Here is a 26284-nt window from a genome sequence, read left to right on the forward strand (position 1 = left end):
TATCAGCTAATGAAATCTGAGACTGACAATCACCTGTGTTCACATGTATGTGCCAGGTGTTTCCAAGCTAGCTGATGACAACACATCTGCAAACAGAGGCTCAGGACATCAGTGCCCTGTCCTAAAGATGGGGAGGATTGCCCTAGCTGGATTTGGGTGGAAGCTGTGACTGGTTTATCTGTGGGCTCTGTTCTAGCAGCCTGTTGAAGATTTGAAGGGGTGGTACTGAACTTACAGCAGATGAAGTGCTTCAGTCAGGGCTATGCTGTAGCGTGTCTGTGTTAGGCTGGAAAATTGGATGTGTCACACTGTGCCAGGTTTTACTGAGCAGAAAATCCTCCTGAGTTGAATGGCAAGCCAAAGTTAGAAAAGCTATTAGCATGTGGCTGTGTCCTGCTAATTAATCCTGCTGAAATGCAGTTTGTAAGCTAGATAAAAGCACTGTTTCAGCTCAAGCTGGTGTTAGTGCACAACACTGTACTGTACGCTTGCTACTTGGAGCTAGGTCTTTTGCGTAGTGCAGGGTGGTCAACAACATTAGCTGTATTAGGGTCTGGCTTAGCTCTTCCAGCCAAGCCAGGCTATGGGAGCCCATTTGGTGGAGATGTGCAGAACAGGAAGAAACCCTGAAGTAAGATTGAGCCTTCTCCTGAAGCTGGCAGAGCTGCTGCTGAGCTACTCTTCAAGCATTTACCAGGCAAGATTTGACAAAGGGCAGACTGATCCAATGTGAATGCAGTGAATCACGGCAGCTATTTATACTACTCCTGCAGGGATTCTGGGTCAACCATTTCCCACAAGCTCTTAATTCCTTTGTTCACTTTCTCCGATTCATAAGAACCTCTCCAGAAACTTTCTTAGGGGTGTGTGGAGGCTTACCCCTCTGCTTGCACTCTCACACATTTCTCAGTTCTGGCTTGGAGGACTTTTTGATTCACTGAGACTCTATTTCTTATGTAATCTCTTGGAGAAAATCATCAGTACTGGTGAGAGAAATGCCTCAAGTCTGTTCAGGATTAGACAAACATAGATCAAAAGCTTATACTTTAGAGGAAGAGGAGTTGGTGCCCAAAGCCTCACCATCAACTGGGTACTGACAGACTGTCACTGTGGCTAGAACTGAGTGTAAGGGGAATCTTCAAAGAATTTTCTATAACCTGTTTCTCACCTGGTGATTGTAATTATTTGTCATGGCAGGGAACTAGAGCCTTTACTTGGACTGGAGGGCTTTGACATACAGGGAACTCCAGAGCCTGATGGTGTTCTTGTCCCTCTGTTCAAAGCATCAGGTCTGGCCTGCCGCCTTGATGCTGGTCTGGGGAACTAAGTTCTTATGTCTAGTGCACCCGATCCTATTAGCCTATTAGGATGCCTTTTTTCCTCACCAGGCTTTTGCTCTAGATTAGCGGATGAAGGAAACCTATTTTCCCTTGTCCCAGGAAGAAAACTCAGTGCTGAGTCCCTATAAAGGATGCAGACTTTAGTCTGTTCAGTGTATCATATAGAGTTCTGTAGCCATTCCTTGAGAACTGCTGAGCACAGAAATATGAATTTTAATTATTATGATTATTAATTAATTCTATTTTTTGTGTGGTCAGTGAATTGTAGAGAGGTTTGTGTGGTGTGTCCCGCAGTTAATACGCCTCTTGAGAGTTCCACAGGAGGGGGAAAGAAGGATGAATTGTCTCTACCCTTAGCCAAGCAACCAGACATGCATCTGTGCAAGTGTGTGCTGGCAATACTAATCAAATAACTGCTGGCAGAGCCCTGCCCAGCAAACTCTCTGTTTTACTGCAGCAGCTCATTATTTTGCTGATCACCATGCAGTTTTCTAAAAACCACTGACCCCTTCTTAATCTTAATTTGACTCTGGCAACCAGACTACAGGGGTTGCGGTTTCCCCTGCCACAGTCCCATAGCAAGTACAATGCTTTCTGCTGTTGTAAATTAAAATCAAGCAGCTGAGAATCTGGCTAGATGCGGGGAAAGTGTACATGGGTAAACAAGTAAAGACATGGACTTAAACCTGACCTACAGAGCATTTCTTTAAATCTCCACAGTTATGGAGGGTTATAACAAAAATAGCTGTAAAAAGCCAAGGCTAAGCCACAGTGCTGGGAGTAACCATACAGAGAGGCACAGTGTAATTTTCTCATACCTCCATCAGATAAAATCTGTGGAAACCAACATCTCTACATGAACTGTGTCTAATTGATCCTGTAAATGGAGGTGGAAGGCTGGAAAAGGATAGCCACCAACTGGAACCATTGCAGTGCTATGACTGGCCAATGTGTGAACTTTCTCTTGCAACAACATGTCCTGGACATAGTTTTTGGCCTTGACTCCAAGTAGAAACTGCTCAATGGGCTTGTGACGGGAGGGAACTGTGCTCCTGAGTGAAATGAGAGCTGTTTTTTCTAAGGGACAGACTCTTGCCAACAGTTTAAAGAGGTTTTCCTTTCCCTGAAACATCCAAAACTCATCATAAAGCTCATAACTCTAAAAAAACAATGTACAGAGTAGTTGGACCTAGAGCTAACTGCTGGGAGCAACTGGGACAAAGGTGCTGCTGGAGCAGAGGTGGATGTGCCTGATGCGGTGCTGTGGACATCTCTGTTGCAGACCACAACATGGTGTAGGGCTGCCTAAGTGGGCCTGAAGGAAAAGGTAACTGCAGCAACACAGCCTGGTCCAACAGCCTGCAGCATTGACAGAGGCCCAGGTACATACAGACCCTTGCCAAACTAAAGCTAATGATTACCCTGAGGCCAGAGGCTGTGTCGTTGCTCCTCCCTCATCCAGGGAGCACTGCTGCAGGGTGCTATAGCAGTGTCTGTTTTGGGCAGCATGCTTCAAGCCCAGTCCTGTTGCTTTCACTTGGGCAAGACTTTGCTTGGAAAGACTCCCAGAGGTGTATTGCAGAGGGTTAGAGCCTACTCCAGCCTACTGGTAATAGTCGTAACATATCCATGCAAGACCGTAACTACCAGGCAGCAGAAGCCTCTCTTCAGTCTCAGTTACAATTTCAAACCAACATGCCAGGCTTGTTCCACTACCCAGATATTAACAAGCTGACTCAAAAAGAAGGAGGAAATTTCATCTGTGTCTTGCACATCATTCTTTCTGATCTGACTGCCTTTGTGTCTCCCCTTCCCACCTTTCTGTGGAGATAAATCAAGGGCCAAGAATATATTCATGCAGCACAGGCAAGAGCAAGAGACTCGGGGAGGAGGTTCTGTTTATGGAGCCTCCCCAGGCCAGGGCCTGGCATGCTGTTACCTGCCAGGATAAACATGTTTAATTATCTGCATTAATATTCAGGCCATGAAGTCATCAGCATTTGTACCTATTCATTTATATAAATGGAACAAGCTTTCCAGAGCACTGCTGCTGACAGCACGTTCCCTCAAGGCCCTTCCTGAGAGAAGCATTTGCCATTTTGCATACATACATTTCAATTAATTACAATGGGTTGATTGATTAAATGAAAAAATATGATTAATTGACAGTTGTAGAAATCAGCTGAGGTCAGAGTAAACACATGGAAAACACAAGTGATTCCTTTGCAGTTCGATTTTCACTTCAGATCAGTGGTTCTCTGTCATTCTCAGATACGGGGGGGTTGAGCACTTTATTGGAATGGTGCATTGAGAAAACAGAAGGAAGAACTTTATGACAGAGGCAGACACTGTTCACTGAAAAACCAAGCGGCGCTATTGCCAGGAACCCCTGTATCTTCTCTGTGCTTCTCCTGGCCTCAGATCCACACTCTGAACTAGGCATTTCTTTCTCACATTATCTATTTGCCGTGACTGTGAAAGGTACTGGTCAGAGCCGAGAACAATGCTGGAGTCTTACGTTCATCTCTTCCCATCCATACGCATGCACAAATTGCAGCCCCACCCTGCAATACCGACACTGCTCTGGTCTTACTTCCAATCGCTCTGCTGCAGTGTTATACCAGCCTGTGTCTGCATGCATCTGTTGATAGGCTGCCTTCTCCTGGTGATCTCACCCCAGTCTTCCTCTGAGCACAAAATAGGTGAAACCAGTTCTATGCTTAATATCTGATTCAGTAATAGATGGAGAACGTTGCTGAGGTAGGGACAGGATCATCTAAAGAGTATGTGCAGCCTAGTAGAGTTGTCTGAGGGTCCAACCTTACAGTTATGTATGTTTAAAAAAAAAAAAATAATCAAAAAAGCGACAGTCTGTGTACTTACAAAGTCAGCCTGGACTCATGTCAAATTCCTCCTGGAAATGAGTCTGTACTCCAGTGTGCCAAAATGTGGGGATTGCTCCAGGTTGCTTCACTGCCCTTGGCCTTTTGGCCAGACGCCAAGATTGCTGTAAAGAGCTCGCAAATGCCAAGTGATCCTTGGGCCACATGAGACATGAGTGAAGCGGGTAAACCACAACCAGTGAGCGCACAAAAAACACACAGGACCTGAGAGTTCAGATAATGCTCCAAATATTGCTGAGACTCAAGAAACATAGACTTGTTCCTTCCCTTATCTCCTTCCAATCTATGAAGCTGTGTGCTAGGATCAAAGGGCTTTTCATGGAAAAAAGATTGCTATTAGAGGGTGTCCGTAGAAGATCTCAGGGGACCAGATCAGTGTGTCTAAACTCAAAGGCAGAATTTGATTACCCCAGTACCAGATGTCGTCTATCAGCCCTGTTGCAATGCCCTGTACTAAAAGTGCGTAATGATGCTTGGTGCCTGGTGTCAGCCTGAGTACGGCATTGTCATTGAGTTTGCATAGCCAAGGCCATGAGAAAGGAAAACAGACTCCCAAAAGGCTGCTCCAGAGGACCTAGGTTCTGGCATAGAAATTGGAGCTGGGGGGGTGGGGCAGGGAGGGAGAGGTGCTGAACCAGCAGAGGGACAGGGCAAAGGACTCATAAGGATACCAGTTCCTTAATGTCAGGAAACATGTTTTAATTCTACAGCCATGCTGTGAGGATTGGCTAGAGGAAGCTCTTGCCTCTTCCTAAGACCCTGGAATCCTGGCCTTGGCATCTGTCTTAGAGTTATAGAAATCAGACGTTAAAGACCTCTTGTATCTTCCAGTTTAGCCATCTGTCAATGCAGGATTGTTCCCAGTAGCCTGACAACTAGGTGACTTGTTGCCTTTGACTGCGGTGGGAGGTGGTATGTTTTGGAACTTTGGCATCTGGTTCCCCACACCCTCTGTTCTGATACCTGGCAAGTCTGCGCTCAACATTGTACAATTTATAACTGTGTAATAAACCCAGTGATATTCCATATGGCATTTTCCATATATCTGCCTGTCAGACTTGATTCTTTCCTTAAGTTAGACTCATTTGGAGCCGCAAAAGTGACCCCAGTTTTGACAGGTGAAGAAAGATACAGCAGTCCAGAGAAGAGCCCGAGGGATGGGATTGAAGCAGGGTGGGGTGGGGGGGCTGGATCCCCCTCGCTGTGGGAAGCCGGGCACCAGCAGAGGCTGACAGCAGCGTGCAGATCCATCATCCCGTAGCGCCTGGTACATGGGATCCCAAAGTGGGAGAGAAGCAGCATCCATACTGCAAATGTGTGATGTGAGAGGAATGTAAATTGAAGTTAAAAGAGGGAGTCTTCCGCTCAGTGGTGTATTCCCACTCAGCATGTGAGATCTGACTGGATCCAAGTTGTCAGGTGGCCTTGTGAATGGAAGGAGTCTCTGGGACCAGTAGGTTTGATGTTTTCCATCTCTTAAAGGGACTGGACTTCGTTAGGTAAGAGGAGGAAAACCCAAGCCATTCAGAAATCTACATGTATAGGAAAGTTTGTTTTTTACATATTCCATTGGGATTTTTCAGGGCAACCAAGAGTAAATGTTACAAAACTAAATATGAAACTGCCCTTCGTTCCCTACCCTCACCCAACCAGGGTGGCACCTGTTTCCATAAGTTGGTGTTACCCATTGACTAGCTAGATTCTTCTCTCCAGCTCCCTCTGTTGCTCAGGGATAATTAACTATTTTGCGGTTCTAGCTCCAAACTGAAAACACCTCTTCAGTGGGGGAAAAACAAACAAACACCTTAGCAGAGAAGGATTCAAGCCCATTCAACACAATCTACTTTTTCCGTCTTAAGAGGGCTGACTGATCATTATCCGGATAATTTTGGAAAAGTAATCAGTAGGAAGTCCATCACTGATAAGCTTTGCTTATTTATTACTGAAGCGACAGGGGTTTCCAGGGGAACGGGTCTCATTCTGACAACATCTACAGGAGAGACAAATAACTGAGGGGCAAAAAGGCAGCACAACAGGAGTACTGAAACCACGACAGCTGCTGGAAACCCTGACTTTCAGTGAAGTTTGCAGAATCGTCTTACTGCAGCAAAGCTAAGGCAACAGCCCCACCATTCCCGTGGATGGCAGCTGGCTTAGTATCTCTGTACTTGTCCTTTTCCACGAGTAGAATGCACTGGCTGTCTACTAGGGATAAAGGCAGTGAAAACCGCCCCAGCGCTCAAAGAGCCCATGAAATGAATTGTAAGAGTGGGAACCTCAGCAGTGCCCATCTTTGCCTGCAGAGCTTTCTTACCACTAGAATGGAATAGAAACAGTTTCTTTCTGAAAGAGAATTTGGCATTTTGAATGTAAATGTCAAATTACTGCTGGCTAATTGGAGACCTTAACCCCAGAATTAAGTCCTAGGTAGGCTGGGTGGAAAGGTAAAAGCCCAGCTTGAGAAGCTGCATAATGAGCAAACATTAACTGTTGGGCACAAACCTAGAGGAAGCAGAGGGCAGCGTGAGAGTGTCTGATAATCTCACAGATAAATATATGGGTAGACACATTAATATGTAGGTAAACACTACTCTGTTCAGTATACTCAGTAATTATCTCAGGGATCACGTAATCTATGTCAGAATTCGCCTTGATTTAGCTCATTTCCAAGCTACTGTATAAAAACAATCAGCATGTTATTCCTGATTGTCAGATCCAATACCAGATCTCTTGGTTTAATGAATTACAGGCAACACTTTGAGACTGCACTCTCTATTACTGAGGGCAGACACGCAGGTGCGTCTACACAGTCAAGAAACATCTCTGCTGCCAGTGAGCATAACAGGCACAAGAAAAGGCACTAGCCCTACTTATTCCTAGGGATTTCAAATAGGCTGCTACATGCAGACTAAAAACTTGCATGGTACTGCTGAATGTACCAGGTGTACTCAGGTGGATCATACAAGCTGTGAGTAAAATGAGATTAGTCTTGTGAACAGCACAGTTCCTTGGGATGCAATTCAGGTTGTTATACCACTCTTCACTGTTATCTCTGGAAACTTTCCAAAGGTCTCAGGCAAGTTCCTGAGTGTTTATCTCATGCTGAAACTGGTTTTACCTGTGCAGGGGGGAGCGCTTTTCTTCAGTTGTGGGGGAAAAAAAAAATCAGAGTTTTGTTTCTAATTCTTATGCCAATTCTTTTCTTGACCCTGAATGCATCCTTATGTGCTTCCATTCCCACTTGTAAGCCATGGAAAACGGTATTTCCTGACCTTTAGGGCGGTTTGTAAGGATAAATTAATGGTTTTGCAATGGTCAGCAGCAGGGGCCACTGACACCTGTGAATAAATTCAGTGATTTGGATACATTCGGGAGGAAGCTGCCTATTTATCAGCAGAAAGTGCTAGGTGTTTTCCAGTTCATGGGACTTCTGCAGCGCTCCGCTCTCTCCTTGTTCCAGCAGCTCCTCCCTCAAATGCTCCAGTGCTATTCTTTATGCCAGCCTTATAGTTAATGCTGACTAGTGATGCAGAGGAGTACATACTGGCTTAATGATGTCAGATATGTTCATTAATTACCACCCAACTGGCTATGAGGCTCATTACAAAGACCTAGGATTTTCATTTCCTTAAAGCCCACTTGGCAACACCAGGAACTGAAGAAGGTTCCTCATGTAGACATTTAATGAGTTAAACCACTACTGACAGCAGCTACACAGCATCTCATACTTCTATTCCTTCTTCAGCTGAAGACTAAGGTCAAAACTGTAATTAAAGCTTTTCAGGGAGCCCATATGAGTGGGATGCAGAGGGAGGCCTGCCCTCAGTTATATTTTCTTGCATTTCAACCAAGGCACGCTATCGATGTTTATTACACTTGGAAACTGCTAAAAAGGCTGTTCTGTTATGAACTAAAGAGATAGAGCAAACAAATCACAGGAAAATAATTCTGAGTCCTCAGTCTGTGATTTTTGCTGTTTGACCACTACTGCATATACTTTGCTGTGCTAATCAACAATAATAAATATTCACCTCTGAATCGATAATGTGTTTCCAGAAGCATGCCTTGCAATGCAGAAAGGGTACTTTGTGCTCTGCTGATCAGCTCGCGCTTGCTCTGCATTACAACATCATCTCACTGCAGCAGGTAACGTCTCTACGAAGCTACCTCCAAAATATAGTTACCTCCTTTTCAATACATGAAAATGAAGATAGCACACTTCTGCAACAGCAGCAAAGGTAGACTGGATGTATTCAAATAGGGTCTGAATTACATTTGTATTGCAGCTCTCCTGCAGAATAACAAAGGCTCAGGTGGGCTATAGATGTGGTTTTATGTCAGAACAGTGTGAGCAGGAATTAGCATATGTGAGAATGAAGTCTTCAGGTTTTCCGTTTCTCGTTCTTGTCATCTCCTTGTTAAATAGAAACAGTGGCAGCTAATACATTAATGTGTTAAACCGAGGCCAGGACGAGTAACTTATTTTGATTTGAAATCAAAATATCTGGAGGAAATTATGTAGTAAGTTTTTTCCCTGACCCTTTGGACTCTCGAAACAAGATTTAGTAGAATGAGGAAAATATGCTTCAGCATAGGATATTACACTGTTGGTGTTTCCTGAGATGAATTTTGCTAAAGTGTCATTACAAAATTTTGTCATGAGGATTTTTTCAGAGGTTCAGAGTAGTTTTTAGGTGTATATTGCTGAAATTATTAAGAATTACTGTGATTTTAGTGCCAAGTGACACTAGGCATGACACAACGCTATTTTTTTTCATTCCCAAGGGAAAACAAAATAAAACCAGAACTCAAGTCAAGTATTTTGAGGTTTGCTTAGAATTTCTAGTACATTTGACAAACTTATTTTCCTGACAATATTTCATTGTTTTGTGAGCAATTTTTAATCTGTTAATTTCTGCACTTTCTAGGACATGATAGCATTCCAGTAACCCAAATCAAAGCTGAAGCAGTGGAGGTCAGAGATGCAAGGTCACGGTTATTAAGAAGTCTGGCACAGGCTTCTCTCTGAGAAGGCTGAAACTCTGGGTTTCTGGTAATGGACTTGTGGGCTGCTAGAAAGTCCTTTCATCGCTAATAACTCATAGCAGTGCCTGCAGTGAAAGACGGACTAGGTTTGTTTGGTTTTCCAAGGCTCACAGGTTCAGTGATGACACCCAACTGTTTCATTCTGTGATTAGAACCTTTCCTAGGTAGCAAAAGGGCTGTGCCCACCTCTGTATCCATCTACACTGTCCTGCTCCATCTGAAATTACTGCCAGTCATTTAACTGCTCCTGAGCTTTCAATAACAGAGCTGCACCAAGTTTATCCCCAGGAAACTGTGGGAATGGGCAGGAACAGGCTCCTTGGGATGCTCAGGTCAGGCAGTGTCACGGTGGGGCTGTCAGGAGACTCACTCCTGGTACTATTGTAAAGAAGATGCTGACTCAGTGAGCACGAATAAGCTATTTATTAAAGCATAAACAACCTATGGACTGAGAAGGTATAGGATTAACCTAATAGCTGCTGCCGAAGTAGGCAGAGACCAAGCCTTGCCATGCAATACTGTCTTTGCATTCCTGTGCCATGGTGAGTGAGTTGAGCAAGGAGACAGCCATTCAGCAATACTCTGTCACATACCCACTTCAGAAAATAATTTCAATATCCTTGCTCCCCTTCCATTCCTCATCACAGGCTGACTGACACTAATGCAAAATATTCATCGATCCACATGGGATGTTATTGATGGTCCACTGGCTAGAGAGGTGTTTCATATGCCCTCTCTCCACAGGTATCTAGCTTGTTGAATAATTTTCTTGGAGCATGTTGACAAATGCCAATGAAATATAAACTGGGAGACTGACAAGGAGGAAATGTCATGCCTCGGCTGCTTTCCACTTGTGTGAGGAAGACTGAATGTGCATGCTGGGTACAAAGGTTTGCATCACTGCCACTCTGTGGAATGTGACTTAGGTCTATTTGTCTTTGGATGGAGATGGAAACCCTGTGAGAGAATGGTACCTGTGCCATTAATGTTTTGCATGGATCTGATCCAAAAAGTCTGGGCAAAAGTAAGAAGTATTTCCAGTTTGGGAACGACATTTCATTCCTGCCTGTAAATATGGGACAATGGAGATGTATTTTCTTGGAGGGAAAAGAGAATGGCTTGTTAGTTGTTTGGTGCCCTGACTGTTTGAATTAAGTTAGAAGATCAGGACCTCAGGCAGAGTTAAATCTCGCCAAGTGTTCCCACAGGGAGCTGCTCTGCCCATGCAGCCTGCCCCAGGCTCCAGCGGTGCTTACTGGTGCATGTGGCGAGAGCAGGACGGCGTGCCCAGAGAGCACCGGCAGTGCTGTAGCGTGGGTGTCTTCTCTGCCCGCACTGGTGACCTGGTGCGTGGTTGGCTCTTGTCTCCCTGGGGTCTCTTCTGCTGGGGTCTCTGGGGTTTCTCTTATACTTGTGATCTGTGCTGGGATCACTTTCAAGTTTGCCTCCATCAGCAAGTCTAAACACAGATTGATCATCTTGGAAAAGACTCTTGTTAAATGTGTTCAAGGCAAATATTTACTAAACAGAATAGATCATGCAAAGTCACCTCAAAATGTGATAACTTTTTTCCAGTAGATATTAAATAAACATTGCTAGCAACCATCAAAGCTAAGAGCTAATGGAAACTGCCTAGTATTAATTGCTTGGTTCAGTTCCAAAGGCAGCTTATGAAAATGTACAGACATTTTTCCATATATGTATCATATCTACTACTTTTCTTTTTTCCTTTTTGAAATATAACAGATTGCATGTTTATGTGCTAATTTCTGGTGCAGGCACAGCACTAAATAATCAGATTGACACTCAGTCGAAGTGCTTACAAAAACTGCAAGCACAAGTATCTGATTTCTTCATGTCTTATGACAACAAAAGCATAAAAGGGGTAAAAACCTGGGAGAATAAATAAAAATTAATAGCTGCAATTGCAAACCTGTATTTTTTTGTAAACTCTTAATGTTTGCATTTGTGATTCATCTAGTATGTCTTAAAATGTAAGGGAAAAAAGGAGCTTTGCATATTCACAGTTTGGTCCTCAAATTAAGTTTCTATTGTGAGGCATATCAGTCCTTGCAGATTTGGAGAGCAGAACTGCATTTTTACAAAGTATGCTTGAATATATTGAGATGTATATCAATGGGAGATGTATATCAACGATCTGGACGAGGGGATCGAGTGCACCCTCAGTCAGTTTGCAGATGACACCAAGTTGTGCGGGAGTGTTGATCTGCTGGAGGGGAGGAAGGCTCTGCAGAGAGACCTGGACAGGCTGGATCGATGGGCTGAGGCCAATTGTATAAGGTTCACCAAGGCTCAGTGCTGGGTCCTGCACTTGGGCCACAGCAACCCCATGCAACGCTACAGGCTTGGGGAAGGGTGGCTGGAAAGCTGCCTGGCGGAAAAGGACCTGGGGGTGTTGGACGACAGCCGGCTGAACATGAGCCAGCAGTGTGCCCAGGTGGCCAAGAAGGCCAATGGCATCCTGGCTTGTGTCAGAAATAGCGTGGCCAGCAGGACTAGGGCAGTGATTGTGCCCCTGTACTCAGCACTGGTGAGGCCACACCTCGAATACTGTGTTCAGTGTTGGGCCCCTCACTACAAGAGAGACATTGAGGGGCTGGAGCGTGTCCAGAGAAAGGCAACGGAGCGGGTGAAGGGTCTGGAGCACAAGGCTGATGGGGAGCGGCTGAGGGAACTGGGGTTGTTTAGCCTGGAGAAAAGGAGGCTGAGGGGAGACCTTATCGCTCTCTACAAGCACCTGAAAGGAGGCTGTAGAGAGGTGGGGTCGGTCTCTTCTCCCAAGTAACAAGTGATAGGACGAGAGGAAATGGCCTCAAGTTGCACCAGGAGAGGTTTAGACTGGATATTAGGAAATCTTACTTCACTGAAAGGGTTATCAAGCGTTGGAACAGGCTGCCCAGGGAAGTGGTGGAGTCCCCATCCCTGGAGGTATTTAAAAGCCATGTAGATGTGGTGCTTAGGGACATGGTGTAGTGGTGGACTTGGCAGTGCTAGGTTAGCAGTTGGACTCGATGATCTTAAAGGTCTTTTCCAACCTAAACGATTCTATGTGGTTTTGATCTTTTCCTGGTAAGTCAGCTCTGGGAGCAGGTCTCACTTCATTGTCCCCGCTGCTCCTTACTGCTGTGTATTTCCTTCCATCTGCAGAGTTTCCTCTGTCATTTTGCTTCTGTGGCTTGGAGAGGTGCTTTTTTTCCCAAATTCAAATGATTCAACCACCTCTTCTTCCACTTTCTCAAACCCTCAGGACTATGGGTTCTTGTGGGAAATCAGAGAGCGTGTGCATCCCAAGAGCTGCTCCTTACAAAGATTTTTTTTTTTCAAGGACAAACAGGCCCATCTCTCACTGAGTGTCCAGCTTAACTGTAGAAGTAGCTACATCTGTGGAACAGTTTACCCCATTCCAGCAGATTAGAGAAGTGTGATAAAAGAGGGAGAGAGAAGCGTAAAGAGGGGAGAGTCTGAGAAAATCAAAACCATGAAAGTGGGAAGGGAGAGAAGCTCACAGAGAAAAAAGGGGCAGAGGAACTGCAATTGCAGTGACCTTTTTCATGTTCGCATGGCTTTAATGTTTGTTTCAGGGTAGCTCCTGCATCCTTCTGCCCAGAGCTTACTGCATGAATGCTGTGTCTGCGCAGTGGAAAATGGTGCCCTGGTCCTGGAGCTCACAGCCTGCACAGCCGAGGGGCAGGAGGGGAAGCAGGCAGGAGAATGGAGCTGGTCAGAGGGAGAAAGATGGTTAAATTCATGGCCTGTAGGAGTCTGTAGGAGCTCCCAGTATCGAATCCTACCTACGGAGAGCTTCCTGCCAGTTAGAGACTTATAACTGCCCTCATGTCATACCCAGCTGTATTTTAACACATCTAAGCCAGACTCTTTCTAATGGTGACAGAGTTGCAAGGCTGGGCTTGGGACAGCAGGAATTAACCTGTCTACACGAGAAAAGACCAGAAAAGCAGGTTTGGGAATGGCTCTGGCAATAGACAACTTGTCTGGAGATAAAGCAGAAGTAGGAACTTTAACTAGGAGGTATCCCTAAGACAAAGAAGCAGAACAATATCTTGTCTCTGCTTGGTACCCAGTTGCATCTCTGTGTGAGAAAGATTTGTCACATTTGAATTACGCCAACTCTGGTCCTGGGCCGGTTGATTGCTGCATGGCTCTTTCATTGGAGAAATACTCCTATAAAGATCTATCACTGAGAACGGTGGGCTGCCAGGCTGATGAATTACTGCAATACATCATTCCCGATAGGCACCCTGCTCGTGTATATATCACCCAAATGGAGGCTTTCCCCAGGGAAGTAAAGACCCGCAAACAAAACCCATTTAATCGTGGAGTCAGTACCACGCTTCAGGCTGGGAGCTGCTTTGCTGGTGCCAGCTGAGAATCCAGGCACACAACCAGGTTTTCCTCAGCACAAGGCTGGGCATCGTGTTTGCAGCCTTTCTGCCAGCATTGTCTTTTCTTGCAGATAAGCTTTATTTTTTCTTACTGTCTGAAGTTTTCAATAGAAATGGTGCAGTAACCACTGTTATTGCATATACGGTTATAGCATTCACTGGGGTTTTGTGTCACCTCTTCTTCTGCCACCACATGATTTGTCAGAGAAAATCAGTCCCACCTCAGACAGGTTTGCACAGGAGATTTTGTGAAAGGGGAAGCAGATTTAACTACGCAGAAACTTGGGAAACACTGCCTGGCAGTATGTTCTTCTTGCTGTGCCAGAGTAAAGCAAACCTGCAAGCTCCCTGCTACTCCATTTCACGACACTGGGCTGTCTGGTCTTACCGCTCGCTTCCTGCCACACCGGAGGGCTGTTGGTCTTCATAGTTAGGTATTTTGCCTTCATGAATGGTCAAAGGCTCTTAGTGAACTACCAAGTAGAATGAGAGACATTAGGAAAGTCTCCTGCCTCATGTGCATTCCCTTGTGCACACCTGGAAGTGTGGAAATTGGGCACATTTGATACATAGCTTTCGAGCTGTATGTAGTTATTGACATACTTGCCTCTGTGTATACCTGGTCTGTTTTCATCACTTTCAATCATTGCTAAGCAGCAAATGTCACAAGACTACGACACTGCTCAGAGAAACATCTGGTTGCATACAGCAAGCTGTGAACTTTCGCTGTGAAAACCAGCTAGCTTCCTAGACAACAACAGCATGCAAAAGAGGTGCAGGGGATGTCGTCCAGCGCAGTGATATCCTGCATAGACCTGGCCTGTGGTCAGTCACCTCGTCTCATCTCATCTCATCTCATAACTAGTCCTAGGAAGAAGTGATGATCACCACAAAGCGTTTCAGCTGCTGGAGCAGAGAGGGATTGCTGGGGACAAAGGAATTTGCCTGCAAGGGTTTAGCAAATAAGGTTGGTAAAGCAGTGTGAAATATTTTGAGACGGAAGAAGATACTTGAGATTGGCAAAGCACTGAGACTACCTATAGCTGAGACTACCTATAGCTGACTAATTCCTGTGTGGTCTTTGCTCAGTGAACGAGACTGTCTCTGACAGGACTCTGCCGTACTAATCACACCAACAGCAAAATTAACTCCCTCTTCTGCATCTATACTCAAAGCTTCCATGTTAACGCTTCAGATGCATACAGATTTCAGTGCTGGAGAATTTGTGGGTGAGGATGCGTGTAGGTTTTGAAGTCAGAGAATACGAGCACAAGAAAAGTTGGCTCCTAAAGGAGAAGACACGCTAACAGGCAAATGGATTGCCAGAGATTATTTTCTCCTGTTACTTGTAGAAATCTTTTATAGACGCAAAGATTGTTGGTAATTATCTATTTCTCACTTGTGAGCCAACGGGCAGCTGAGCATGAAGCATGTCTGTGTTCTGTGCTAGATTGTTTGTTTTCCTGTCTCTATGTTGATTCTTTTAAATACTGTGGGAATTCAACATTTCCAGTCTATTTACCCTTTGTAAGACCACTGTATGTCTGTCTGTTAAACAGCAGTATGTAGTCAATTTGTACACCACAAGATAATGCCCTATCCAAAGGAAATCAGACCATTCAGCCAGTGAGCAAAGGGCAGAGCTGAAATGTGAAGTTTCCTGACACAACCCCTTGCAAAGTGGCAAAGTGCGGAGTAATACTGAATCAAAATGTTACTTTGCAAGGCAGGGGGCCAGTGGCTGCTGCAAACGTGATGGTTTTTCAGATGTCTTAGCTTAAGGGAAGCTGGAGACTTGCAGATTTAAAAATTGAAAATGTTTAATTCAAAAGTGCACTAGCGCTCCGAAAAAGGCAGAATGCCTAATAGAGTAGGGCAACAACCATAAATGTTAAGCACACCAAATGGGAAGGATCAACACACTATTAATTTTATCTGGAGACCACACAGTTCCAAAGAAATAACAATACTGTGCTTTTATAAAATATATACACTTTGCCATGCAACAGTTGAAAAACTGGTACCCAACGTAACAAGACTGTGATTTGTCCAGGTATTGGAATAACTGGACTAATAAAAACAAATTTACAGTAATGCAGGTATCCAGAAGTGTATGGGCATCTGCTCATACTGCCACTATTAAAAAATACATTATTAAATAACAGAGTTTGGAGATTGCAACGTCAAATCAGAGCAAAAGATGTGAGGCTGATGGTTTTGGAGTGAATGATCTCATTTCATTCCTGGAAGGGTGGAGGTCTAAACAGTCTGGAAGTGGATATAAACATTACAAAATATACTGAAGGCAAATGTATTCTTGTACTGAAAGAATAGCATGCCTAAAACTTAAGATCTGCAATAAAGAGCTATGTGTGTGATGTCAGAAGGACTGCTTACATTTGGCTAAATACACGTGTAATTACCAGTACATATATCGAACATTTATTTCTTAGACCCCTGTGGCTGCAGCTGCAACAGAATTTGACAGCCAGCACCATAAGGAAACTAGAAAGCTGCTTGATTTACCCAGAGCCAGTCGAAACAACTAGTAAGAGCTCTGGTGGTGCCCCACCTGCACAAGCCTCTAGGACCATCCTGGGCAAGTAGGAAGGAGCAAATTTTTTGGAATACCACAGGTCACATTTTTGAATGGCAATACATTGTTTATAAGATACCAAAGCTTATTCCAGCATAGCTGTGCAAGACTATGAGGAAGTGCCATGCAACCCTTCCCTTTCAAATAATGACATCCTTCTTAGCAAGCTGACCTTAGAATTACAGCTAACAACCTGGAGTGAGCAGTGGTTGGACCCCGCCTGGTTCAAAACCCCTGGTTGACCACACAGAGCCTTCATTTCACCCAGTCCGTTTCAAGGGTTACATGCAGGGAGCCGTGACATATTTCCATTTCAGACAGTCCATTTGAAGAGTCTTTGATGTGAGTTTCACTTCACTGTCAGAAAGCAAAAAGACATTTTATATTCAAATGATAGGTGTGCTGCGTCTCAGCAATCCTACTGTAGCCCCTCCTTCTAATGCAATAGGACCCTAACTTAGTGGTCAAATCTGGAAAGACTTTATGCCACTACTGCAGTTCATGAGCTTGAAAGTAAATTGAAACAGAAGAAATAAACTCTTCAAATGCTTTTGATTTCTTTCTATTTGATCATCCATTCCACTTCCTTTTCCCTTAGGTCCTCTGATTATTAATCTTACAGGTCACGGAACTTTTTAAAAATAATACACCAGGAAGATGCTATTAATGATTAATAAAGGCTTTATATATTTATTTTCAATAATTTAAGTTCATTATGGTCAATGCTATTACACTAAATATCAGATTAATTAGTAAAGATGGGATTTCTGACAGGAAATTGTCACTGTAACATTATCCTGCCTTGGAAGGTGCCCATTAATTAACACTTAAAACCGAACTTGGAATCATAATAGAATTTTATTATAGTTCTTGCCATTCTCACATATACTGATTAATTATCTCTCATCAGCAACTTTGCTGGAAGGCCTGTTGCAGAGCAGATGACCCAGTGCTGCCTGCACACAAACATTTTGTCCACTCTTGCAGGAGGAGTCAGAAGCTCCTCTAACCCTGCCCCATCTCCCTGCAGCATCCTGCAGCGCTGGGCTCCAGCAGCCGCCCCTCGTTTGCACAAAGGCTGTGCCTTGCGGGGCTGGGTGGCAGAGTCAGGCTGCAGTCATGCCTGAGGAGCACCTCAGTGCCCCCGACAGCAAGACCACCAAGGCAGGGTTTAGACAACTCAAGGAACCTTTACCTCATGCTGTTTTTCTTTGACTTAAATCAGCATTTTCCATCAGAAGGAAAGATCTCCTGAGCTCATTACAGAGACCATAAACTCGCCCTTGAGGAAAGCCTGGAGTCTGACGAAGCTCACAGTGGGCTAGCTCTGAGTCTCTTGGTGATGGACTTCACAGTTAGAGGAGGTGTCAGAGGGCTTCCAAACGGAGTAACGCGGGCTTATCGAAGCAAACCTTAACATCATCACATTCACTCCCATCCAGGCTAACCACCGAGAACTGCTTTTTTTTCCTCCGCCTTTCCCACTGGACAAATCACTTGCATGGCTTTTGTGGCCAAACTTAAATCCTGTACAATTAATTGGCCATTGCACTGGGCGCACAGACAGGGAATGAATCTGAGTGTGCGTGGCAGCTCAAGAGCTGCTCTGACATTTAAATTCACATCCTAGACATGAGCCAGAAAAATGTTGCCATACAAGAAACTATCAAGCAACTGGGGCCCTGCGGATAAAACCCATTACTACCATGGAATGTGATTATTCATTACTTTCACTTAACCTCAACGTCAAAGAACCTGTTATATTTGTAATTTCTTTCAGCAAGCATCCAGAACTGTTAAAAACAGATAACCCTGTTGAAAATGGAAGAGGCATCTTCTTTTAATGAGCCCCAATTGTTGAATCAGTGTCTTTGCAATATCACCTGTTCCAAAGTCTATGGAAATAGTGAAATCTCACATGAGAAAAATACTTCCAGTATGTTACAGTCCTAAATGATTTTTAGAGCTGTATTTTACATATTCTTGTCAGATAATAGCAGATATTGATCTGTTAACTCAATGATATTTGGCTTTTAAAGCAGAGTTTCATTTGAACAATGGCAGCTTAACTTTGGACAAACCTGTGCCGTTTCTTTGCTGCAGAATTGGCTGCAGTGGAAGACATCACACCCAAGACACCTGGGATCATTCTTAGGCCTGACTGAAATTAATGGCCAAATTCAGGTTGATTCCTGAAAGCGAATATACCATTTTGGCCTGTGCACCCGCCACGTGGGGTCTGGAACTGTCCTGCCTTATTCCAAGAAACAGTGCAACGTTTTGAGCCTCAGAAATGCATTATACATCATATTGTCACTCTCTGCTGTATTAAGGGTTCTTATTTTTTCACTCGCTCACATGCTGGTTGCTTTAGAAGGCCACTGATGAGGAAAGTTTTTAACAAAGCAGAGTGATTTCTCCTGAGCAGTGATCCACCTCTGAGTGCCCATGCCATGCTGGCCCGGGGTCCCACGCATGCAGCAGCCGACCCGCAAGCTGGGGCTGCCAGGGAGGAAGAGCCACCCTTTGGAGATCCACTGCCAGGGCCTGGGGAGCAGGCTGCTCTGCACAATTACAGTGCTGGTTTTGTACAGCAAATGCTCCGGAAATGCTGGTTAGGGAGGAAAGGAGGAGGAAAGCTGCCGTGGGAACCGAAACCTGCTGGAGTGAAGGACTGCAGAGCCATCAGCCTTGGGCAGCCTTTGCGCGCAAGTCTGGTTGTCCAACCAGGACAGGGTGGATATTGGTGTAGATGGCCTCGGGGATGCTCTCATTCACCCAGCCACAGGGCCACTGCTGGCCCGTCTGAATGATCCCGGGCCGTGCTGCGCAGCCGGTGTGCAGACCTGCGGCACGCCGGGGATGGATGCACTGTTTGGAGCTGAACGTTTCTGCTTAGTCACAAAACGAGCAAGCGAACAAAAAACATTTCGCGTGTCCTGTGCTCTGAATAGTTTGGTTGGTTGGTTTTGTTACTTCAGAACGGCATGGGCCAAACTGGCTCTAAAGCTGTTCGGTTATTGCTACGCTTGACCCAAGTCTAGTACCTGGAGTGACCCCCATGCAGCTGCAGTGACCCGCAGCCACACATGGTAGACCCAGCCCAGGACAGCCTGCCCTAGACCCCAGACCCCGAACACCCCTGTCCTGGCTGGTATCCTGTCGTAGTTCACATCACTGGGTGGGACTGCTGGTGTATTTTATACTCTCGCTAAAGCATTGGCAACTGAAAACGGGAACCAAAAGACTAATTGAGACAGTCCTTTTCTGGACTTCAAGGGCATGGTGTCTCTTTTAGTATTTTCCTTCAAAATGCTTTAGTAATTCACCGAAGGAATGATGTCCCTACCATTTATGACCATTTTCCGGTAGTGTCTTTCCTGGTGACTCATGCAGTGTGTCTTTATAATCCAATAATTGTTTTCAATTTCCACATTGTGTCAGATTTAATTATATCTCTGGTGTTTAAGCCAGTGATTTAACTCTTTGTCTTTGGAATCTCTGTTTTCATTATTACTTAGAGGCAGATTTAGATGTGCAATGTGTATTGTATATCTTCAATATTGAAGGAAATATCCATTATTTTTTATTTAGGGCTTCCTAATAAGCAGTTGGGCTGTGGAGGTCAGCCAGAATTATGGGTTTGTGCTTACCATATCAGCTGACATGCTATTAGGAAGTTTGGCGGTTTTGTGTGTCAGGAATATACCCTTAATTGTCCTTATGACCTTTTATTTACTAGTCCAAACTAGATGGATCAAAACACCTCTTTGTTGATTGTTCATAACATCTTGCTATTTTTTCTGTAGGATAAAAATAGTTTTGTATTACTCTGAACCATATTGGTAGTCCCTTGGGGATTCTGGTAAAAGAAAGGTACTTTGAGAGCTTGTGAACAGCAAAGAAGGTGCTCCTGGAGAAGGGCTTGCTGCATCTGGTGGTGCAGAAGCCTTACAGGCACAACTACAGACAAGGTGGCTGATTTCCATTGCTTTTCAGTGGAGAGATAGGCTGCTGTCTTTGGGAAGTCCTCAAAAAATCCTCTGTTTTAGACAGAAAACTTAAGATTCAGCCCAGAGTTGTCTGGAACTCAGATGATGATGATCAAAACATTTGTAAACCCGTAGGAACCTGTTGAGTCTCTAAGAAAATCAGTATCACCTGATTTTGCAATTAAAATGTCTTGCAGCTGCTCTGACTTATTAAATAAATGGTTGCAGCATAGGCCCTTTGAGAGCTGTCACATGTCCTTCAAGTTCTTTTTGGGCCTTTGTGGGAAGAGGTGGTTAGTAAAGGGAACTTCAGAAATCGTATGTTAATGGAGAGGGTCAGAGTTAGATAAAATACCAGCCCGATGCTTAAACGGAGCTGCAAGTTTCTTAGTGGTTTGTGGCGGTTTAGGAGCATCTCCTTTTAGAAGAAAAAAAACCTTCTCTTTCTACATTCCCTGTTTGCAGTCTTTCTAGGAAGTAGAAATCCTATGGAAACATGCAGACATGCTTTTCTTGTGACCTTGCCAGCTTCTGAATCCAATGGGAAGCCTATATAGGTGATGGGATGCTTTATCAACTCTTTTGGGATCTCTGCATCCCCAGCAGAGGCTAAATAAGCAGAATGCAGTTAGGATAAAAGAGAAACATATTTGGGCAGGCTATAGCAGCCCTTCTGATGTCTGATAAGAGTCAGGGTGTCAACAGTAGTGCATTGATGAAGGGAAAGTAAGGGCTAGAGGTTCCCCGTTTGTATTGCTTGCTGCAGTATGTGTTCTGGGTCAAGTGCCCGGGGAGCAGCTCTGCTGCTTTGTGATCCCCCATCACTGATGCACCAACAGCTTGTCCTAATCAACCTGCTCCTAGCATGCACAAGGAGCTCCTGTGTTGTATCAGGGATATAAATCCAAGAAACCCTGCACGAATGCAGAGAGAAAAGACCTCGTTCCCTGTTGGGGGCAGGCACAGCATTGGGAAGCCGCTTGGCAGTGTGTCACTCTTCCCTGGGTGACATTAGGGGTAGAGCAAGAATGCTGATTTCTACATGCTAATTAGCAACGGCAGCCTGGGCTTAGGGGCTGCAGACAATAGTGCTGTTGTGAATGAATCCAGCACACACAAATGCGCTTTTCTCAGCATGCGAGATAACTTAGCAGCCTTTGATCATCAGCAGCCAAATGCCCCTCTCAGCCTGGAAGCTTGTTATCAGCTTTAGGGGGTGCGCTCTGCTCCCAGTGCAGGAGGGACCGAAGCAGCTCTGTGCTGCCAGCTTTCCCACGTCAGGCTTCCCGTTACTTTCAAGAATTAACTATTTACATACCTGCCACTCTCATACCGTGACACAAGAGCATTAACACGCTCTGCTCCTGGTAAAAGTGCTTCGGTGATGAAGCCCTGGGAACTTGTGAGTGCAGTGGCCAAGTGCTAGGTCTGTCCCTGGGGCGACCCACAGCCTCGGGGCTTCCAGCTCTGCAAAGCTGCGGCAGGAGGAGCAATGCCACCCCAGCGCTCCGTCTGCGCTCCAAAAAACGTCTGCAGACATCTGAGCGGAGCTCAGCTCTCCCAGACAAGCACCACCACTGATCAGGCTAAAATTCATCTCTGTCTGGCTTGCCTGGCTGCATACCTGAACCTGCTGGAGTTTGGGCACACGGTCAGGGGACTCAGCCATATGCAGGAGTAGGAAACCCCAGGGCGTTGTGCTAGACTGGGGAGGGCTGACTCTGGGGACAGAGTTTCTTTTCCTGGCTCTGCCATACATATGCTTGTGAAATCAGATTTTCTCTGTGCAACTACTTCTTCATCTCTCAGTACATGCTGAAACTCCCCTCCTTTGCTTGGCAGTGTTAAGCACCTTTGCCTTACCCGTGTTCCAGCAGCTCTAAGAACAAGTTAAAGGATCCACGTCTGTGCTGACACAGAAGACACCAGAGGAGAACATTCACCCAGATCCATCAAGAAAGACTAGACCCTCAGGGTTCTGTTAACACAACCTAAAACTCCTCCAAGTCTCTATACATTTATAAAAGAGGATTGCTTTTGGGGGAAGGACCCGTTTCCATGTATACAGATGCACGCACTAATTCATTTACAGGCTTGGGACTTTGAAAATCCCAGAGATAAATATTGATGCTCAGTAATATAAGGTAGTGATACATAATGAGGAGCAAGGAATTCATTTACCTCTCAGGTGTTCTTAATAATGGGATATTAAGAGTTATGGGACATTTGTTGGTATAGATGTCCTCTCCTTTCCTACAGGCAGGGTCTTGCCTTTTCTTTAGCAGACCTAATTGGCCTTATTTTTCTGAGATGTGACTATGCCCTGTAGTAAGATCCTGATGACAACAGCAATGAAAGAGTTAGGTACATAAGGTATAAACATATTTTGTGAGGAAGCTAATTTACTCCTAGATACCATGGCTATCCAGAAATCACCCCAACAGGAAAACAGACCTCCTGTGGAGATGGGCAGGCAGCCGAGGACAAGGGTTACTAATGCAGGCTGGCAAGAAGCACCCATTGCTCCATGGCCCTGCGCTTACTGCAGTTAGTCATGGGAGTGTGGGATCCAGAAGCAGCTGCTCTGCCCATTCTTGCACCTGTGCCTGGCCTCAGTCACTTGAGCCATCCCTCTGCTGACCCCCAGCCCACGGATCCATGCAGCCTTGGCGTCAGACCTTGTCTCTCCCAGGACGTGTCCTCCCGCAGCGGGGCATTGCCTACTGGTGCATGGACACCTGCGTCCTTCCTCAGAAGCTGCAGCTCCCATGATGGGGCACCGTTCTTGCAGAAGCAGCTGGTACAGAGCTCTCCTGGCAGAGATCTGGGCTTTAAGAGAATTATCAAGTTACCACTCTCAGGAGCAGAACGTTTTCTGTCATGATCCAGACTGAAGGGGCTGTCTGTCCCAGTCAGCTAGCTGCTTCATCATATCCCACGGATATGGAATACTTTTTTAGGCAGGACACCTGCACTGGCAGTGTTGCTCATTAATTTTTCTGCAGGCACTAATTAGAGGCCTCAAGTCCTCCTTGCTTGCTGTGTCTTTCATGTGTCAGTTCCACTTCTTTCATCTGCTTGTTTTTGTTTCTCTCTTTTCTGTGCTGACTCATCTGCTGAAGCCAGCCAGTGCGTGTTGGGACACTCCTCAGGTGGCCGGTGGCCGTTGTCCTGCAGTGAGCTCTGGAGGCAGCCGCTCCTTCTGTTCTGCGCCTGTGAGTCGAAGATTTGCACTGTGCCAGAATGGGCAGGCAAGGTGTGAAGCTGGCATTCAGGCAGCCTAGAGGGAGTGGAGAGTTCACACCATGTCAGCTAGCGCCAGCTTTCAAAAGGTCCAGCACTCCCAGTTGACCAAGAGCTCTCTAGGCTTTGATTTAGACCAGAAGCTAGCTTTGGTGATTTGAGTCATTCTTTCAGGGTAGCTGATTCCCTCTGTTGGCGATGCAGGAGTCTAGGGCATCCAGTCTCCTAAGCTAACCCCTATCCCCACCCGACTGTGAGGTCGCCCAGCTTGCAGTCAGTCCAGCTCCTGCCCTCCTCATGGGTGCTGGATCCTCCTTTTGCACTCAGATGAAGGTGGGAAGATACATGCCTTCCATGCATCTGTAAGGCAGCATGCACTGAGGTTAGGTCCGTGTGTGTTTCTCCTGGCTGCAGAAGCTGAGGATTAGAATCCACAGTTGGATCTGTGGGATGCAACTACTTCATGCAGCTGCTGCACCAGGTTGTCATCGCTTACTAAGTTACCTGGTGCTTTTCAACAGAAACGCAGTGTCTGGCGCGCTGACTGCTAGGTAGTGACTGTGCACTGTTACATCCCGTGCACAGATGTATCGTTGCCTTTTATTTGTTCCAAAATTACTTGCCATTAACTTCAACAGCTTCCTTGGAGCTGTTCCCATGCTGAAAAGAGGGAAAAAAATACTTTCATTGTCTACTTTTCCATCAACTCCCTTATATATATAAAAAAGAAATCTCCCAAACTGCTCCTGGGCAGGCTGCTGGCTTGGTTTGGAGGAGTAGGGACCCAACAGTGGTTTTATTTGGTCTGTCCTGTGTCTGTGGCTCTCCTTTCCTCCTTCAGACTTTTTTTTTTTTTGCCTTTTCTCTACTTCTTTTGATTTTGCTTCCTGTTTTATCTTGTTTATTCCTCTGTAGGGAAGGAGAGCGAGGGAGAGGGAGAGGGACTCCTTTGAAAAGTCTGGTTAAATGAACCACTGTGGGAGTCCAAATACTCTTTATAGTCAAGCAAGCTGGTGGAGAGGTGAGTGAGCGCCAGAATATTAAGCTGCATGCTGAATGGTGACTGCAAAGAGCAGCTTTTACAGTCCTCTTAGGAGGGGGAGAGAAGGGGACGGGGACACTCATTTGCCCAGAATTCAATCCCACTCTGCAGTCACAAGCCCAAGCCTTCAAAGAAGGCTTCAAACAGTCGATGTCTGGGTTGTATATGAGTGTGGTGGATGCATGTTTTGGGTTCAGTTCAGCTGTGGTAGCAGCTACATTTTGGCTTTCATTAGCTTCTAGCAGGCTGTACATTTCCATGCCTAGCTCCGCTCTGGCAAGCTCTGCATCTGAGCTCTGGTCCCGCTCACTCCGGCAGAATGCACATTTTTTGGCTGCTACATGTTTTTTCATTTTAGTCTTTTTTTGGCTGTTCTAGAAGCAGCTGGGCACAAATTACTTTCATTCCAATATCATTATTTTCATACGACAGGCTTCCAGCTAGTTAGAGCTATACTGAGGAGAGCAGGGGGGATAGCAATGACATTTCTCTTCAGTACAGAAAATAAACAAATTCACAAAACCAGAAGCTTTCAGGAAAGATCCTGTCACTTTTGTATAACCCCAAACACCAGCTGCTTTTCTGGCACTGCAGCTTCACCTGCAGTGCTGAGTCCTGAATATGTGGGAGAGTGAGTGCTGGGAGATGTCACCTGAATGTGTCTTGTGGAAAGCAGAGGGAAGACCATATATAATACAGCTGCTTCTTTGTAGAGGCAATTTTGAGTTTCATGTCCTCCTTCCCTTACCTGGGGGGGATCTTGTGGGAGCAGGCACTGTAGATTCCCCTGACTGTAATGAACCTTGTTCATGCAGCCCACTGCTTCTGAGCTGCAAGTCTTGATCAATACATTTGTTCTGTTTTCTCTGGTCTCGACAGCACTGTAAGCCATGCCTACACCAGCATGGCATTCAAGACGGCAGAAACAGCTCCGTAAATTGGAACAGATGATGCTGAGGCTCCCACATCTGCACAAGGTGTGCTTTGGGAGGTTTAGTCTGGCGTGCTGTGCAAATGCTGCAGCAATGCATGTAGTTAAAGTCTTCGGGGAGGGGAAGCTGCCCCGCACAGCCCTGCTCTCTCAGCTGTGGTCCCTCAGGGCAGATCCTGGGAAGTGTCATGCTGTCCCTTTGCCTGTCTCACAGCTCACAGGGGATGGCAACACATCCTCAGCCCTGCCAGAGCCCCACCACCACTTCCAACGTGTGGAAGTAAGCCTGTATTTGTTCCTGCTCAGGCTGCTTCGGAGCAGTGCCGTGGTGGCTGCTGCTCCTCCCCACTCCAAGATGAGGCAAAGCACAGGGGGAAAAGCCGTATGGACAGCCAGCAAGATTAATCCCTTCTGTCCAGTTTAACATATTGAGGCACTCGCCCATACAACCTTTGCACTGCTCTAAAAACACGGTGCCTGCAGACAACGGCAGCACTGAGGGAGTTAAGGGGCTCAGGCTCCCAGGTAAATGCCCTGTAAATGCTCTCTGGCCTGATCGCCCCTCCTCTACAGCGCCACACTTCTCCTCCCTGCTCCCTCCCACTTAGAGGGCAAATAGGCACTAGATGATACACCGTAGAGGTAGCAGCAGAGTATTGACTGCTTGCCGCTAGGTCGGAAGGACCATCAGCATCCTTCGTTCTCTGCATTTCTCAATGGCTGGGAAAAGACAGGCTGCTGTGTGAAAGCTGTGATTATTGCCGGCT

At 45.6% G+C, this 26284-nt stretch overlaps 1 protein-coding gene across 1 annotated transcript in view; it reads left to right on the plus strand.

Moving 5' to 3' along the window:
- BRCA1 (BRCA1 DNA repair associated) overlaps positions 1–24543 on the plus strand; it is a 59682-nt gene extending 35139 nt beyond the window's left edge. Inside the window, exon 25 of the transcript XR_012046069.1 lies at positions 24460–24543. The gene's annotated coding sequence lies outside the window, so the exon portion shown is untranslated. The remainder of the gene's footprint in view (positions 1–24459) is intronic.
- Positions 24544–26284: the final 1741 nt, after the last annotated feature.

This window comes from Ciconia boyciana, chromosome 22 (genome assembly GCF_034638445.1).
Source record: "Ciconia boyciana chromosome 22, ASM3463844v1, whole genome shotgun sequence".
NCBI classification, from domain to species: domain Eukaryota; kingdom Metazoa; phylum Chordata; class Aves; order Ciconiiformes; family Ciconiidae; genus Ciconia; species Ciconia boyciana.